Raw genomic sequence first — 17,500 nt, 5'->3', positions numbered from 1 at the left:
TCTTGCCTCTTTTCCTTCCACCCCTAAATAAACACCCAATACCTTCATATATTTTTCCTCCACTCTTACCCCTACATCTACCCTCTCTACCCAGGTAAAAAAGTAGTATACTTTAGTGTATTTGAAATATGAATGAAGTACATGAATTATAAAACAAGTATACTTCTACTTGTTGTACTTTATTTAAAGAGTATTTGGTTTGTACTTTTTAAAAGTATATTTCGAAAAATATGTAATTAAGTTCAACTTAATAGTCCAAACAGTAAGTATACTAATTTATCAGTAATCAAATTATTTTTTAAATGTACTTTTTGAAAGTGTACTTTGTTGTAAATGTATTTTAAATTGTATTGAAGTTTATTTTTTTAAGTGTATTAAATTTGACATACTTAGAGTGGCAATTCAGTGTACTTATGGGAAGTATATTTTTTTGGAAATTAATTGTTAGTATATTTTTTTTAAAGTGTACTATGTTCTCACTTGATTAGAAGTGTGACTTCTGTACACTTTATACAGTACACTCTAAAATAAGTGTATTTTTAGTGGCATATCAGAGTACTCTTATAAAATATGTTAAAAAAATGTATAGTGGTAATTTAGTGTACTTTTAGTAAGTACGCTTACTTTTAATACAAAGTATAATTTATTAAAGTGTACACTGATTTCACTTCATCTGTAGTGTAATCAGTCTGTCTGTTGTTCGTTATCTGGCTCGACTCGGTGTTCATCTTCAGTTCTCTCTTCACAGCAGTTCAGTCAGTGTACTGTTTGAGTACATGAATTACTCGGGGATATTGGTTTGTTTGAACTCAGAGGGAGTGTCAGCCACATTAAAAAAGTTAACAGCTTAAGTCATTTGTGGATTAATGCGTATTGGAGACGCGAACCGTTTAAAACGATTCAGTTCGATTTGGTGAACTGGTTCAAAAAGATCCGGTTACATCGAATGATTCGTTCGCGAACCGGATATCACAAACTGCTTTGTTTTGAACTCTCTCTCACAACAGACACGGAAAAGAAGACAATGCTGAATAAAGTCGTAGTTTTTGCTATTTTTGGACCAAAATGTATTTTTGATGCTTCAAAAAATTCTAACTGACCCTCTGATGTCACATGGACTACTTTGATGATGTTTTTCTTACCTTTCTGGACACACAGAGAGCTCTCGGACTAAATCTAAAATAAACTTTGTTCCAAAGATAAACGGAGGTCTTACGGGTTTGGAACAACATGAGGGTAAGTTATTAATGACATAATTTTGCTATTTGGGTGAACTAACCCTTTAATTTGAAGAACATGCATGTTCACGTTATGTCTTGGAATACAGACCTGACTTCCCAGATTACAAATTTGAAAATCCACTTAACTCTGCCATTTTTGCCGTCATTGACTACTGTTAATACTTCTTGTTTGAATTTCACTGATTAAGCAATATGGTAAAAGTGATAGTGGGTTGGTACGGATTAGGGCTGGGATAAACGATCTTTTTTTTACGATTAATTTAGCGATTATTTTTCGGTGCATCGATTAATCTAACGACTCTTTTTTGTTTTTGTTTTTTTTCAGTCCGATTCTATTTCGGTTTGATTCGATTATCGATAATGTCCCCATTAATTGACTATTACCAATTTGTAAAAAGTCCAAAATAAAAGACTATACAAGTGCAAAGTAAAGCATTCTTAGTCAGAGGTAGCGTTCGATAAAACCTTGAAGCCTTAAACACATAGGCCTAGCTTACTAATAAAAAAGTGCATCTTGTAATTCTTCTTTCAGATGAAAATAACAAATTGATGTCATTCAATAAAAAAAAGGTCACCCAAAATACTTGTTTAGAACAATTGAAAGAATACAGTAACCAATGTAAACTTGTGGGCTTTAAGCTATTTAAGTGATTTTCCAACAAAAAATAAATAAAAATTAACAGCGACAGTGGGAGCCAGCAGCCTGTCATGGTGTCCTTCCTGAACCAACAGAATTTAACATTTGTTGAAAACACATAGCTTTAAGCTTACTGAAAAAAGTGCATCTTTTAATTCTTCATTCACATAAAAATAACAACAACGTATAGTAGTACACTCTGCCACTCACCTTTTTCTTAAAAAAAAAATACTAATGTAGGTAACTAGAATTTAATAAATGGAACATTATTGTAAAGTGTACCGATTTGTTATACACCGATTCAGACGTCTCATGAGTTCAGTGTTGGACAGATCAGTTGTTTTAACTATTCATTTAAGTGAATCAGTTCAAATGAGTCATTAGTTCGCGAATCGGACATGTCATTATTGGACGTGTAGCCTACGGCAAGCGCTGTGTGATTATCCCGGCAGTTTATTTTTTAGCACAACTCGCACTCCGCAGTAATTCAGCAAAAAAAATATCTCAGAATGCTCCACGTGAAACTTTGTTCATCCCAGCCCTGGTACGGATATAACTACAAGGCCTCTGGCAAATTGGCGCAGGTACCAATACTGTGACCACAAGTGACATGTTGCGTTTATAGGCAACCCTCACAGGGAAAGGAAAAAAGGCAAGCTGAAGGAGCAGCTTGAGCCAGAAAAAACCAACGCAATTTTAGGTACAGTAATGTCATAGTTATGAATCCAAATCCATTATAATCAATGATTGTATTTCAATGTTATACATTGTCTATCCTGTTTTAATTCATCCCCATGTCTCTTTCCTGTTTTCACAGATGCAGTGAGGGAGCGATTCCCCAACACCGAGGTGGCAGAGATCTGGGCCCTTCTACGGAGGAAGTGCAACAATGAGAGCTACAAGGCCTCTAGTAACTCAAGTCAGAGCTACAGGTGCTGGTCATATAATTAGAATATCGTGAAAAAGTTCATTTTTTTATTGTAAATTATTTTTAAAAATGAAACTTTCATATATTCTAGATTCCCTACATGTAAAGTAAAACATTTCAAAAGTTTTTTTTTTTTTTAATTTTGATGATTAGAGCGTACAGCTCATGAAAGTCCAAAATCCAGTATCTCAAAATATTAGAATATTTCCTAAGATCAATCAAAAAATGGATTTTCAAAACAGAAAAGTTCAAGTTCTTTAAAGTATGTTCATTTGTACACTCAATACTTGGTCGGGAAGCACATATTTCAGCAAATGATTTGCTCCTAGCACAAATTACAGCATCAGTGAAGTGTGGCATGGAAGTGATCAGCCTGTGGCACTGCTGAGGCACTATTGAGCCTTCAGATCATCTGTATATTGTTGGATCGACTGTTTCTCATCTTTCTCGTAAAAATGTCCCATAGATTCAGGTCAGGCATTTTGGCTGGCCAATAAAACACAGTAATATCATGGTCAGCAAACCACTTGGAAGTGGTTGTTGCACTGTTAGCAGGTGCTAATGTCCTGCTGGAAAAGGAAATCAGCATCTCCATAAAGCTTGTCAGCAGATGGAAGCATAAAGTGGAAGCAGACGTCACGGCCCCCCAAATCATTACTGACTTCAGAAACTTCCCACTAGACTTCAAGCAGCTTGGATTTTCTGTGCCTCTCCAGTCTTCCTTCAGACTCTGGGACCATGATTTCAACATGAAATGCAAAATTTACTTTTATCTGAAAAGAGGAGTTTCGACCACTGTTCACTGTCCAGTTCTTTTTCTCCTTAGCCCAGGTAAGATGCTTCTGACGTTGTTTCTGTTTCACAAGTGGCTTGGTAGTCCTTTTCCTGAAGATGTCTGAGTGTGGTGACTCTTCATGCGCTGACTCCGGCTTCATTCGACTCATTGTGAAGCTCTCCCAAGTGTCTGAATCGGCTTTACTTGACAGTATTCTCAAGCTTGTGGTCATCCCTGTTGCTTGTGCACCTTTGCCTACCCAATTTCTTCCTTCTAGTCAACTTTGCATTTAATATGCTTTGATACATCACTCTGTAAACAGCCACCACATTCAGTAATGACTATCTGTGACTTACTCTCTTTGTGGAGGGTGTCAATGATGGTCTCCTGGACCATTGCCAAGTCAGCAGTCTTCCCCATTAGTGTGGTTACAAAGAACAAGAGATACCCAGAATTTATACTGTAGGGATGGTCATTTAATGAAACTCAAATGTAAATATTCTAATATTTTGAGATACTGGATTTTGACTTCGCTCTAATCAACAAATTAAAAAAAAAAAACTTTTGAAATGTTTACTTTACATGTAGGGAATCTAGTATAAATGAAAGTTTCATTTTTTTAAATAATTTACAATGAAAAAATGAACTTTTTCACGATATTCTAATTATATGACCAGCACCTGTAGATATGCATGTGTAGTAAGTTGTTTGCCATTGTTCTGTTCCCGGCATTTCAGAGAAAGTCGACTGTTCAAAGTTCTTCCTTTTGCCAATATCTGCTTTTGTGTGTTACTTTTGTGTTAATAATAAAGATCCTTTTCTGAAATGCAATTTGTAATCTGTTGATTTAATGTACTTGAACTGAATTTTAATGTAATACACTTGTAGTGTAATACCAACATTCATGCTTAAGTATAACAAAATGGGGATAAAATTACAAATGAAATGTACTTTCAATTTGTTTCTACCTTACACTATAATAACATTGCACTGAAAGTACGTGTCTATGATGTTTAGGTTGTAATTGAACTTCACTTCAAAAACATTATTGTCATAGTGGGACACTTTAAAGCACTAAATATAGTTAGGAAGTGCATTTGTAGATCACTTGAAATGTTACAGAGGCATACTAAATTAACTGTTTATAGTAATTATAAGTATGATAGCAGTATGCACAAAATGTACTTAAACACAACTATAATTTGCACTGCAATGCCTTTTTAAGTGTATTTCCATTAGAATGGAAATACAATGCAATTGTACTCTAAGTGTGCTTAATTGCTCATGAATCTTGATTTTCATTAGTGTATTTTAGTGCACTTGAAGTTTAAAAAAAGTTGTTCCATTTTAGTATACAATTTACACTAGAAGTGTAGTTAAATATATGTTAAGTTGAAGTTAATACATAATTGAATACACTTAACTATACTTGGATTTGATGAAAATAGTACAAAATGTAGAAAATATACTTAGTACACTTTATTAAAGTATATTTTTAATAGAATTCTTTTTCACCTGGGTATCTTCCCTATGTACATTAATTCTGACTTCTCCTTATTTATTTTTGCTCCTGATGCCTTCCCGTACTGTCCCACTATCTCAAGAACTCTTTTTATACTATTCCCTTCCCTCACTGTAATTGTGGTATCATCCGCATACTGATTTATGGTGCATGTTCCTCCATACGGCAACTTGATCCCTACTACCCTTTTGTCTTTTTTAATTAAGATGGCTAAAGGCTCAACTGAAATGGCATACAATAATGCAGATAGAGGACATCCCTGTCTCACTGACCTCCCAACCTCAAACATATCTGTTAATACTCCATTAATTTTTACACAGCTCTTTGCCCCCTTATATAGTTTCTTCACCCATCCCACCATATTCTTTCCAAAACCAAACTTCTCTAATACCCTAAATAAATATTCATGCTCTACCCTATCAAATGCTTTGTTCCAATCTATCCCTAATACTATTCCTCCTTCCTTATCACGTTTCATATACTCTATCACGTCTCTGATTGTCCCTATTGTGTCTGCTATATCCCTACCTGGTATACTATAACTCTGTGTTGGTTGCACTATACCTCCTATCACTCTTTTAACTCTGTTTGCTAGAATTTTAGTCAATATTTTATAATCAACATTTAGTAGACTAATTGGTCTGTAATTCTCAATATCTAATCTATTCCCTTTCTTATAGACCAACGCTATCACTCCTTCTACCATTCTGTTTTGCACTACCCCTGTTCTTTCAATCCCCTTAAACACTTCTACTAATATTGGCGCTACTCTTTCCTTGTATACTTTATACCATTCTATGCCTATCCCATCGTTCCCTGGACTTTTTCCGCTTTTTAGCCCCCCTATTGCCTCTTTCACTTCTTCCTCTTCTATCTCCCTATCACACCACGCCTCATCATCCTTGCTTAAAACATTCTCTATGCTCTCTAATACCTCATCCATACTTCTCTCATCCACTCCTCCCCTTTTATATAACTCTTCATAAAATCCCTGCACTCTTTCTAATATCTCTACATAATCTTTTGTTGTCTTGCCCTCTTTTGTATTTATTTCATTTATATATGTTTTACTTTGTCTTCTTTTCTCTAATCCTAAAAAATATCCTGTACATTTTTCACCTTCTAATGCATATTTCGCTTTGCTTCTTAATATCGCTCCTCTACATTTCTCCCTCTCATATTTTTCTAGTGCCATCTTAATCTCTATATATTTTTCCATACTATATCCTTCTTCATCTTCTGCCTTATCTAGTTCTTCCCTCAGTCTTTCTCTCAGCACTCTTTCTTCCTTCATCTCCTTTGCTCTTCTTTTCTTGCTATATTTTATGCTAATTGCTTTGATTTGATCTTTTATTGCCTCCCATCTTTCCCCTATCCTGTCATCTAATTCATCATTATTTTTATACTCATTTATCCTCTCATTTTCTGCATTTAATAACTGTTTTATTTGTATCTCATATTCTTCCTCCTCAATATATCCTGCATTCAATATCCACATCCCTCCTCCTGCCCCCTCATTCCCAATCTTGATTCTGAACCTAACACCATCGTGATCACTTAAACTATTTTCTTGATGCTTTATCCCGTCTATATATCTAATTATTTCTTCCTTTACTAACACTAAATCTATTCTGCTCTGTTTCAATACCCCTTCCCTTAACTGTCTCCTAGTGAACTCCCTTTTCCCTGGATTTTCATACCTCCACACGTCAATTAACCCTTTTTCTCGTATTGTCTCCATCAACATTCCCCTTGATTTCTCCCATCTAAATTTTACTCCCTTGCCAACGTCTAATCTACTGCATTTTATATTGAAATCTCCCACTATAATGCATTTTCCAACCACTAACCCTTTTAACTCTTCTATAATTTCTCTTCTGTCTAATTCTATGTTTGGAACATATATATTTATCAGCCTAAAATCTATATTTTCATATATAAATTCAACCACCAGAATTCTTCCCCTCTGATCCTTATACACTTCTCTTATATTTTCTACACTATCTTTTTTAATTAGTATTGCCACACCTCTTGCATTATTTGCTCCATTGTTGTAATATATGTCCCCTCTCCACTCTTCCCTCATCTCCCTCACCTTATCCTCTTCCCAGTTTGTTTCTTGTATGCAAATTATGTCACTCCTATATATGAATAGTAACTCTTTCATTTTCCTTTTATCCCTTAACCCATTTATGTTTATTGAGGTTACACTGGCCATGAGAGTCACCAAGAGAAAAAAAAAACTATAATTAGATAAAATATTTAAACAAATATCACATACCCGGCCGCGGTTCTTTAGTCTGTTCAACATATTCTCTGTCCATCTCAGACTTTCTCTTTGAACTCAATCTTCTTATTTTCTCCTTCAGTCCTTCTCTTTTTCCTTCTTCTCTCTTTATTCCACTTCTACTTTCCCTCAATTCTTGGACATTTTCTTTCTTTTTTTCTTCTCCACCTATTTCCTCCTCATCATTTCCTCCTTTCTCCATCTCTTCCTCGCTCTCTCCTGACTGCTCCATCTGCTCCTCACGATCCTCCTCTTCACTGATACTTTCAGCTCTATCTCGCCATTCCATTTTGTCTCTTCTTTCACCATCCTCAACTCCATCTTTCCCTTGTTCACCAACATCTTCAGTTGTCCTTTCCTCCTGCTCTTCAGGCATGTTTCCTCTTTCGTCATCTCCTTGTCTTTCCATATCCTCCCTCTCCACTCCCACCCGTTCTCCACAGTCTCTTGCATAGTGTCCCCCCCCGCCACACTTGAAGCACTTTAAATCAGGACATTCTTTGAATATGTGCCCCGGCTTGATGCACAATCTACAAACCCGCACTTGTCTGTCATGGATCACGCGGAAATATTCAGTGCCTCTTAGTGTCTCAAATTTTGTAGAGTATGGGAGTGAACATACCTCTTCCGTGAAGCGGACTTTTAAAAACCGCGTTCCATCTACAGTATCAGTTCCGGGCCATACCCGACGCTTGATTGATGACAGTGGTCTTACTCCCCACTCTTCCAGCTTGGAGAGTATCTTCTCGTCTTCCAAGTAGACTGGCAAATTGATAAAGGACACCACCATGTCATTATTTACAATGTCTCTGGCGTGTACCATCACCCCTTGTACCCTCACTCCATCCATTAATTTCTCCTTTGCCTCTACATCCTTCATTGTGAGTTCAAAGCTCCTTTCACCTCTCACTCTGCAGCCGATAACCTCTCCACACTCCTTCTTTATGCCCTTCAATAAGTCCAGCATTGAAATTTTTTCTGTTCCCTCCACCTCCACCTCCACAGTCAACTCCTTGCTATATTTCTCTCTTGATGGTCCTTGTATTCCTCTGCTGTTTTCTTCTCTCTCTTTCCTTGAATCTCTTATTACTTTACATGTCTCTGGTTGCTTTTGGATCAATGTTTGTTTGCCTTCTCCTTTTCTTTTCACCATATCTTCGCTCTTTTCATTGATACTTTTCCTTAAAGTTACTTGCTCTGTTTCCTTGTTTGTAGCCATGATGTTCATCTGCAGCATAGCATGGACAGAAAAAAAGTTCTGGGTCCCCCAAACAGACTAAGCTGTTGGGGGAATTTGTCAGGATTAAACCTGACTTCCCAACAAATAAAATTCCCAAAAACAAAAAAATAAAAAACCAAATCAAACTTACTGAAAACAAAAGTTTTAAACAAACACTTGATAGCTTCCTTTTGCCGCTCTGCTCTCTGGACTGTACCACTATGCGTGCTCAGAGTGGTATGGCCGTAAGCGAAAACTGCTGCCAAGAGTGGGCTATTTAAGACATTCTTTATACTTTCAGAAAAACATAAAGCTTACAGCACCTGGTATTCCCAGGCGGTCTCCCATCCAAGTACTAACCAGGCCCTACTCTGCTTAGCTTCCGAGATCAGACGAGATCGGGCGTGCTCAGAGTGGTATGGCCGTAAGCGAAAACTGCTGCCAAGAGTGGGCTATTTAAGACATTCTTTATACTTTCAGAAAAACATAAAGCTTACAGCACCTGGTATTCCCAGGCGGTCTCCCATCCAAGTACTAACCAGGCCCTACTCTGCTTAGCTTCCGAGATCAGACGAGATCGGGCGTGCTCAGAGTGGTATGGCTGTAAGCGAAAACTGCTGCCAAGAGTGGGCTATTTAAGACATTCTTTATACTTTCTGTAAGAACTGTGGACGAACCAGACAAATGAATCATTTAGATGATTCTTTCAAAACATAATTCTAATTCAGAATTGAGGTTCCGGCTCCGAACCGTCTGCAGATAAAGCCAGGCTGATTACTTTTACGACACATGCTTCCTGATAGCAGAAGCGACATACCAAAGGGTCACCCAAGAAGACAGAGAGACAATCCAGACCCTTTTGTTTCCTTACTTCACAGGAGAGCCAAAGAGACTGTTGAACAAATAAATCTGCTTCAAAATTGTTCCAACAATTTTAACGGACTTATCAAACATCTTTTAACTACATACATTTTGCATTATGTGTCCACAAGTACTACCTGTAAACAGTTAGGCTTTAGAACACTCACAATTCGTGTAAATGCATTAACTCTTGACTGAATGACTGGAAGTATGCCTTATTTGGACTTAATTTGATTCTTTCTCCCTTTCCTATATTCTGACTTGAATGAAATCTGTTTAAAATGTATTGTATTCCATTTAATAGCAATTATGTTAAAATGGCACTCTGCTAAAGCAGAGACAGACCGGGATGTAACACTTAGGTTTTATTGGGGGCAGAGGAAGGCCCTCTTGAAACAGGACAATGTCTGATTGGCCAAGACTCCTCAGAGGTGTGACAAACAACTAAGTTTAAATAATCATATGGCAAGATAGTGAAGGAGAGAAGTTGGTTAGTAAACGAACTGGAGTTGGTTAGTTCTGGTAAGAGAAACCATGACCAGAGTACCAAGAACAATGGAGTAACAAGAAGAACAGACCAGCCGCTCATTCAAGCCATCCAACCTTCACTCACTTTTCTTTTCTTTACTTAATTTTCCTTTACCGCTGAAAGTCTCGTGTCCTACGTTTCGCCGCAAAGTTCAACCAACGACTTTTGCCGCTTCAACTCCAGCGACAAAGAGACTTCCTTCATTGTTCCACACGGACCTGATCTGGACCAATCATTGACTTGGGAAACCCCTCTCTGCACGACGAGGGAAATTCACCTTTAAGTCAACGCAAGCAAGTACCTCCAGACCAAAACTGAACTGGTGCATAAATGAATGATTCATGGTTCGTTCTGGTCCTTGAAATGCATGGATAGGAATTCGGTTAATCAGATACTCACTCTCTCTCTCTCTCTCTCTCTCTCTCTTTCAAAACTCTTTCTCTCCCATTTCCTTCTTACTGCAACGCGTATGAATGTGTGTGTGTGTGTGTGCGTGCCTTTGTGTTAGATTAGTTTGTGTTAGAATAAATAAAATCTCTTGTAGATTTTAAAAGGAAAGTGTCTTGTATTATGTGCTTTATGATTTAATGTCTTAAACTGTGATCAAGTTACCGTGCTCTAATCAGTGTTTTCACGATTGTTGGATATTTATATCCGTTACAAGAGCTTATTACGGCTCGAGCAAATGAACGCTGGACGAATCAGTTGCTCGGTCGTAATCTAAAAAAACTCTTTATAATTCCCTAAATATTTCATTTGAGCTAATTTTACTTCCTAGGGTGTTTTCCCTACAGTAATGGTGGAGTATAATTCGGGCAGTTTAATCTAAATTTGGAGCACATTTCAAGTCATTTTTCTTTTTATCAACGCAAATTATTAAACCCCTCAGTGTTTGTGTGACGTATGCAGCGCGCACGGCGCGGTCCGTTTGAACGAGTGCTTGAATGAGTGAGAGCTGTAACCCCAGTCTGCTGTCTTGTCTCTAAACTCCAGTCTGCAGTAAATTTCAGATCTGTATCACACATACTATAAGGTAAGAATTAAGCGTGTTCCTTAAATTCTAGAATGCCTTGTTTATAGCTATCCTGATGTCTGCGTGTTCCAGCGTCATTCAAATAGCTATAATAACGTTAATGTGTATCAGAGAGCTGAATTGAAAATAAACTGCATTTAGTTTAAATAGTCTGTGCAGGACGAATACTCTCCTCACAGAACGGCAAGATCGAGCGTGTTCCTCGATCTGTTTCTAAAACCATATATTTATAGCCAAAGTGTCAGTGCGTGTTCCACTGTACTAAATCTGCTATATTCTCCCTTTGTAAAACAGTAACGCTATACGCTTGCTTGTTTTATATTTATAGCTAAACTGGTTATAGTGCGTGTTCCACTGTACTCAATCTGCTATTTTCCCCTTTGTAAAACAGTAACGCTATACGCTTGATTGTTTTATATTTATAGCTAAACTGGTTATAGTGCGTGTTCCACTGTACTCAATCTGCTATATTCTCCCTTTTGCTAAACGCTATACGTTTGCTTGTTTGAGCTCGTGTAACACTACGTATGTTCGAGCGCAATTTGTGATTTGAAACTGTTATATTTTGCACGCAAAGAGACCCTCCGAGGTCGCGATTTTTCCATCTATTACAGCAGAAAGCTATCACTTTAAGTTTAAGCCCCACGTCGTAAAACAGCTACGAGTGGTGTCTCTTATTTATAGAGTTGAAATGCGCCGACATTTCACGTAACGCTTGATTGTACGTGCATGTGTCTTTCATTTGTACAGTTACATGTATTTGATGTAATTCACATGTTCGCCACTATCATTTAGTTTGGTCGCCATAGTTACAGTCGTGGCACGGAAGTCTTAACCAACGCTTCCGGAAGAACGTCATTGTAAACAAACCGCACGGTGTTGCTAAAGCTAACCTCTGCAGTTGTTTACATTGAAGTTCATATGCTAAAGCCTTTAGCCTCGAAGCTAAGCTAGTTAACATCATTGTGTGAACGCAGTGTCTGTTTTAGCAACTAAGTGATTTAACCATTTAAAACACTTCAATTTTATGTACACTTGTTGGTCTGTCCTTATTTTCCCCTTGACTTTCTCACTGATTACCTTACCTATATTTTACTTTAAATAGAAAAATATTGGTTTACAATTATTAATCGTTTTACCTGCATTTGACTTGAAAAAGAAATACTGGCTTAGAATTTTTAATTGTCAAATTTGAATTTAATAAAACTAATTAAATTGAAATTGAAATCCTATTTTTCTAGAAAGTAATTTTAAATGATTTCTACATTTCCGAATTTCCATTATTTCTAATTTCATAATTTTCATAACTAAAATTATATTTTAGATCTAATTACTTCAGGTATGAATAAGCCTTGAACTTTAAAAGTTTAAGCAAACTTATTCCACCAAAGTTTTTCCTAATTTTGACTCACATTTGTTCATTATTTTATTGCGTTACATCTTTCTTTTCCTTTTCTTGGTTATACACTTAGCCACTCTATTTTATTTATTCATTTACCTCTTTGTTTAATTCCCTTTTTCTTATCTCATCCCATTATTTTCATTTTTTTCTCTTTCTTACCTTTTTTCCTTTCCTCTTTGTATTCTAGCTTAGGAACGACACACCTGAGCCTTTTTAGGAGACATTGATAACTTATTACGAGTTTCAAACCAATCAGAGACAACCCTCTCTTACTAACATTTTTATTGTCATGGGTTAGTTGTCCATCAACTACCAATTATATCCTCGTAATTAGACAAAGGCTTCAGAGCCATTTGTGGATCTGGTCTCCTTTCTTCTCCTTTCCTTTTCCTCACGTGTTTCCTGCTTTCTTCCATCCTATTCTTCACTTTTGTAGGGATCAAGCTTGGACGAACCATCAATCAATTCTAAAGAAAGAGAAACACAATCTTTCCAAAGAAACAATTCATTAGGTTTTTGATTTTAATCAAACCCTTTTGTGTTCTCCATACTCCCTGCATTTGTAAACGCAATTTAAATTTTGACATTTCCTCCAAGAACATTTAACAGAGACAAGTGTTGAGCAACCGTTGCCTTCACAGCATCCCTGGTAAGCAGTTCAACTGAAGGTGTGTGGTGTCAATCCTGTCAAACTAAGAAAAGAGGTATCAGCATTATTATTGTCTTATTGTCCTTGCGAACATAAACAATAATATATATATTTTCTTTTCTTTTAGTTTTAGAAACAGTTGTTCATTAATAGAAAATATTTATTTGAAATAAATATTTCTCTAAATTAAAAAAAAAAAAAAACTTACAATTTGTTTTAACATTTTCTCTCTTTTCCCTTTCTCAGTTGAGTGACAAAGTCCTCACATCACGAGTTGAAAACAGTTTTTCATTAATAGAAAATATTTATAGAAAATATTTCATCTATTGAAATTTGTTTTAACTTTTTCTCTCTCTTACTCAGTTGAGTGACAAAGCCTTCTCATCACTAGCCTACCTGTCTACACTCTGAGACCAACACGTAGCCATCACACTTCACGATTGGTGTACATTCACTGAACGACACTTAGCTGTTCCACCACATATAGGCTTGCACCCCACACAGATCTGTGTCAGTCTCTTCTCCCCAGCGTGCCAACATGTCGCAGACGGAAAACCCCACTGCCCAAGATGTGGACGCCTGGCTCAGCGGCATTACAAACTGCCTCATGCCAAAGACAATTGAACTGTTATTATTTGTAATAATAATCATAATTCTGAGAAGATTCCCGACGCATGATTCAAGCCAGAACCAAGACCACACTGAACTAGGCAAGATAACCAATTCTCTAAGCATTGCCTTCACAGCCCAGCTGAAACTAAGCGACAAGCACATCACCCACCTACAGGAGGAGCTGACACGTGCCCAGAACCGCATAGACAAGCTGGAAGTGAAAGTCCAAGACGACTTCAAACGTCAGACCACTGAGTTCCTGAGAGAGCTGATGCACATCCAACGCTGCGCAGACCAGCACAAGGTGAAAGCTCAAGACAAACTTGTGGAGCAAGAAACAAAGGAACAAGTTGACAAGCTCCAAGAAGCCCTTGCAGTTGCGGAACGTGACAAGCAAGAATTAAAGACTGTCCAATGTCACCTGGTAAACCAACTAGAAAATGCCAATTCTGACATTAAAGATAAGAACTTTAAAATCAATGCTCTGGAAGACCATTTGAAATGGTACAGCACTGAAATGGACCATCTAAACCAACAATTAGACGATGCCAACGGCAAGCTCTACATGGTCAGAAATGAACTTAAACATGTTCACACCCAGAAACTAGAGTCAAGAAGGGAGGGGCCTCCCTCAGCATCACCACAGCTGAGCACAACAGAGTCCCCCATCCAAGAACTGCCATGCAACGGAAGAAGTGAGTGGCCACAACCCACAACATCACCGGCCTTCACTACAGAATTCTTCCCTGTCAACCAAAGAGAGCTCATCCATGCAGACCCCAAATTTGCACACGAGATGACCCTTAAAGACCTTAACAAGCTGGCTAAGAACATCACACAGTTCAACCCGAACTCCATGGAGAACCACAACATCCAGATTTACCTCCGAGATATTGACTTCTACCTACAGGTGAGACCCAATGTGACTGACAGAGACAGGTTGTATCTCCTCAGGTCCACATCCAGCCCAGAGGTACGAAGCTTCTTAGATCGACAACCTGTTCACGTTAAGCACAACTACCAGCTATTACGTGAGTCACTGATCAAAGAATTTACAGGCCCAGAGTCTGAACATGGACTATTAGTCGCCTTGGAAACCAAACAAGGTCGACAAGAGACTCCCCAAGCTTACTACAACCGTTTCCGACAAGCCTACTTAGGTGCACATCATGAACCTGAACTGGAAGAGGATGTGAACTTCAAAACCCTCTTCCTGAGAAACCTGCACCCTGGACTAAGTCACCATCTTGGCGTAATGGCCTGCCCAAGCACAATGTCAATCCAACAGCTACGTGACTTGACACACAAGGCCTACATCAAACAGAAGATGAACTCAAAGAAAGGTTTGAAAACAGCCACAATTTCAAACTCCGGCAGCCAAGACTCAAGCCGTGCACTGCAAGACAGCCAGTGGCATGACAATGCCACAGCCTGTCATAAAGGACACGGAGAACGTGACCCCCATGCCACTGACAGCTTCCACACCGACAGCTGGAAAATGCCATGGGACCAGCCACACTTCTCAAGAAACCCACCAGAAAGAAACATCTGGGATCCAAACTGGACAGCCAAAGTCCACCAACCAACACATTCAAATGCATCCACTGTGGGTAAGCGACGGCGGAACCCACCTCTGCATCACTCAGTTAAACACAGCACTGAGAACAAGAACGCCCAAGAACAAGACAGTTCCACCTCAGAAGACATGGAACAACTGATGAGGCAAATTACAGCGTTCTTTGCAAACAACATAAACAGCGACGATCACAAGGATCAGTCACCCTCGTTATGACTAGAGACGGAACGGAAGGTCAGTGATCACCTGATCCACCTTCCGAATGGAGATGACTGCCACCTGTTCTACAACAGCACAGAACGAAGCAGCCTCTTGCAGCCAAACACCGCTGGAAACTCAATAGTACCAGAGAACACAGTTCTGGTCACTCATCACCCACCAATAAACCCAACGAGTTCCCATCTCAAGAACCATGCTTGTGCAACAGTAACAACAGTAAGCACAGAAGGTCAGACAGTCTGTCACAACCAGAAGGCATTACAAAAGGAATGCAACGTAGGAGACAAAGTTTTGCACCACAGCTCAACACAGCCATGTCAAACTTCCTCCTACCTTCTGCCAAAGAACTTCCTGCCTAACTGGACTGACTCCCATCAACTTAGGGATGATCTCTCATCCCAAGTCCAAGATGCAAAGAGCCAATCTTCATCTAAGCCCTTCTAGAAAGGTGTGAGCTAGTCAGACTGAACCAGATCTGACCATACATACACTGCACTACATTACATTTTACACTACATTACATTTTACACTACACTACATTAACATACTCACCAACATGCTCTTCCTACAGACAGATATTAGTTTCAGAACCTAGCTCAACATCGACTTAGCTACATTCACCATAAGAAACATGCAACCATCTGCCCAACAAGTAGAACACCTTTCATTAAGCTGGTACATGACATCTTAGATGCACGCAGTAGTGTTAGCCATACCAGGAAACACTTAAGTGTTTTATTTTGTTTTGTTTTCCTCTTCCTCTCTTTCCCTTCTTCTTTATAAGGTAAAATACCTGTCTGCCCCATAAGGGTCAAGGTCATGACATTAGGATTGACGCACCACGCCTAAGGTCTGAAAGCCATTTGAAAATTCGAATGTGAGCCCGAGAGAGCTCCATGATGGGTCACATCATTTTTACCACAAATGATGTCACCAGACAACCTAGAACAAGTTAGAAGAGATGGAAACTAACAATTTAATCACACAATGTAGAATAACAATCCCAAAATTGAACTTAATCCATCAGTACTCAGATAATCTAATGCCCTGCACCAGTATAGTGGTCAATCATGGAGGTGTTGTTTTGTTGTTGCTTTGTGTGTGTCTGCTTCGTGTCCATTTTTCTACAGTGTTCGCCGATGTCTTCATCTCAACACATCGCCGAACAAAGGGGGGATATGTAAGAACTGTGGACGAACCAGACAAATGAATCATTTAGATGATTCTTTCAAAACATAATTCTAATTCAGAATTGAGGTTCCGGCTCCGAACCGTCTGCAGATAAAGCCAGGCTGATTACTTTTACGACACATGCTTCCTGATAGCAGAAGCGACATACCAAAGGGTCACCCAAGAAGACAGAGAGACAATCCAGACCCTTTTGTTTCCTTACTTCACAGGAGAGCCAAAGAGACTGTTGAACAAATAAATCTGCTTCAAAATTGTTCCAACAATTTTAACGGACTTATCAAACATCTTTTAACTACATACATTTTGCATTATGTGTCCACAAGTACTACCTGTAAACAGTTAGGCTTTAGAACACTCACAATTCGTGTAAATGCATTAACTCTTGACTGAATGACTGGAAGTATGCCTTATTTGGACTTAATTTGATTCTTTCTCCCTTTCCTATATTCTGACTTGAATGAAATCTGTTTAAAATGTATTGTATTCCATTTAATAGCAATTATGTTAAAATGGCACTCTGCTAAAGCAGAGACAGACCGGGATGTAACACTTAGGTTTTATTGGGGGCAGAGGAAGGCCCTCTTGAAACAGGACAATGTCTGATTGGCCAAGACTCCTCAGAGGTGTGACAAACAACTAAGTTTAAATAATCATATGGCAAGATAGTGAAGGAGAGAAGTTGGTTAGTAAACGAACTGGAGTTGGTTAGTTCTGGTAAGAGAAACCATGACCAGAGTACCAAGAACAATGGAGTAACAAGAAGAACAGACCAGCCGCTCATTCAAGCCATCCAACCTTCACTCACTTTTCTTTTCTTTA

General features: G+C 38.3%; 2 non-coding genes across 2 annotated transcripts; both read right to left on the bottom strand.

The window, feature by feature from the left end:
• Positions 1–8,920: 8,920 nt before the first annotated feature.
• On the bottom strand, positions 8,921–9,039 carry LOC137018103 (5S ribosomal RNA). The gene has a single exon (XR_010894757.1). It is a non-coding gene; the product is annotated as a 5S ribosomal RNA (ribosomal RNA).
• A 60-nt stretch (positions 9,040–9,099) lies between these two features.
• LOC137018148 (5S ribosomal RNA) lies at positions 9,100–9,218 on the bottom strand. The gene has a single exon (XR_010894800.1). It is a non-coding gene; the product is annotated as a 5S ribosomal RNA (ribosomal RNA).
• Positions 9,219–17,500: the final 8,282 nt, after the last annotated feature.

Source organism: Chanodichthys erythropterus, chromosome 3, assembly GCF_024489055.1.
Source record: "Chanodichthys erythropterus isolate Z2021 chromosome 3, ASM2448905v1, whole genome shotgun sequence".
In the NCBI taxonomy this organism is placed as follows: Eukaryota; Metazoa; Chordata; class Actinopteri; order Cypriniformes; family Xenocyprididae; genus Chanodichthys; species Chanodichthys erythropterus.
Note: the sequence above shows the minus strand (reverse complement) of the source record. Positions and strands in the feature narration are given on the sequence as shown.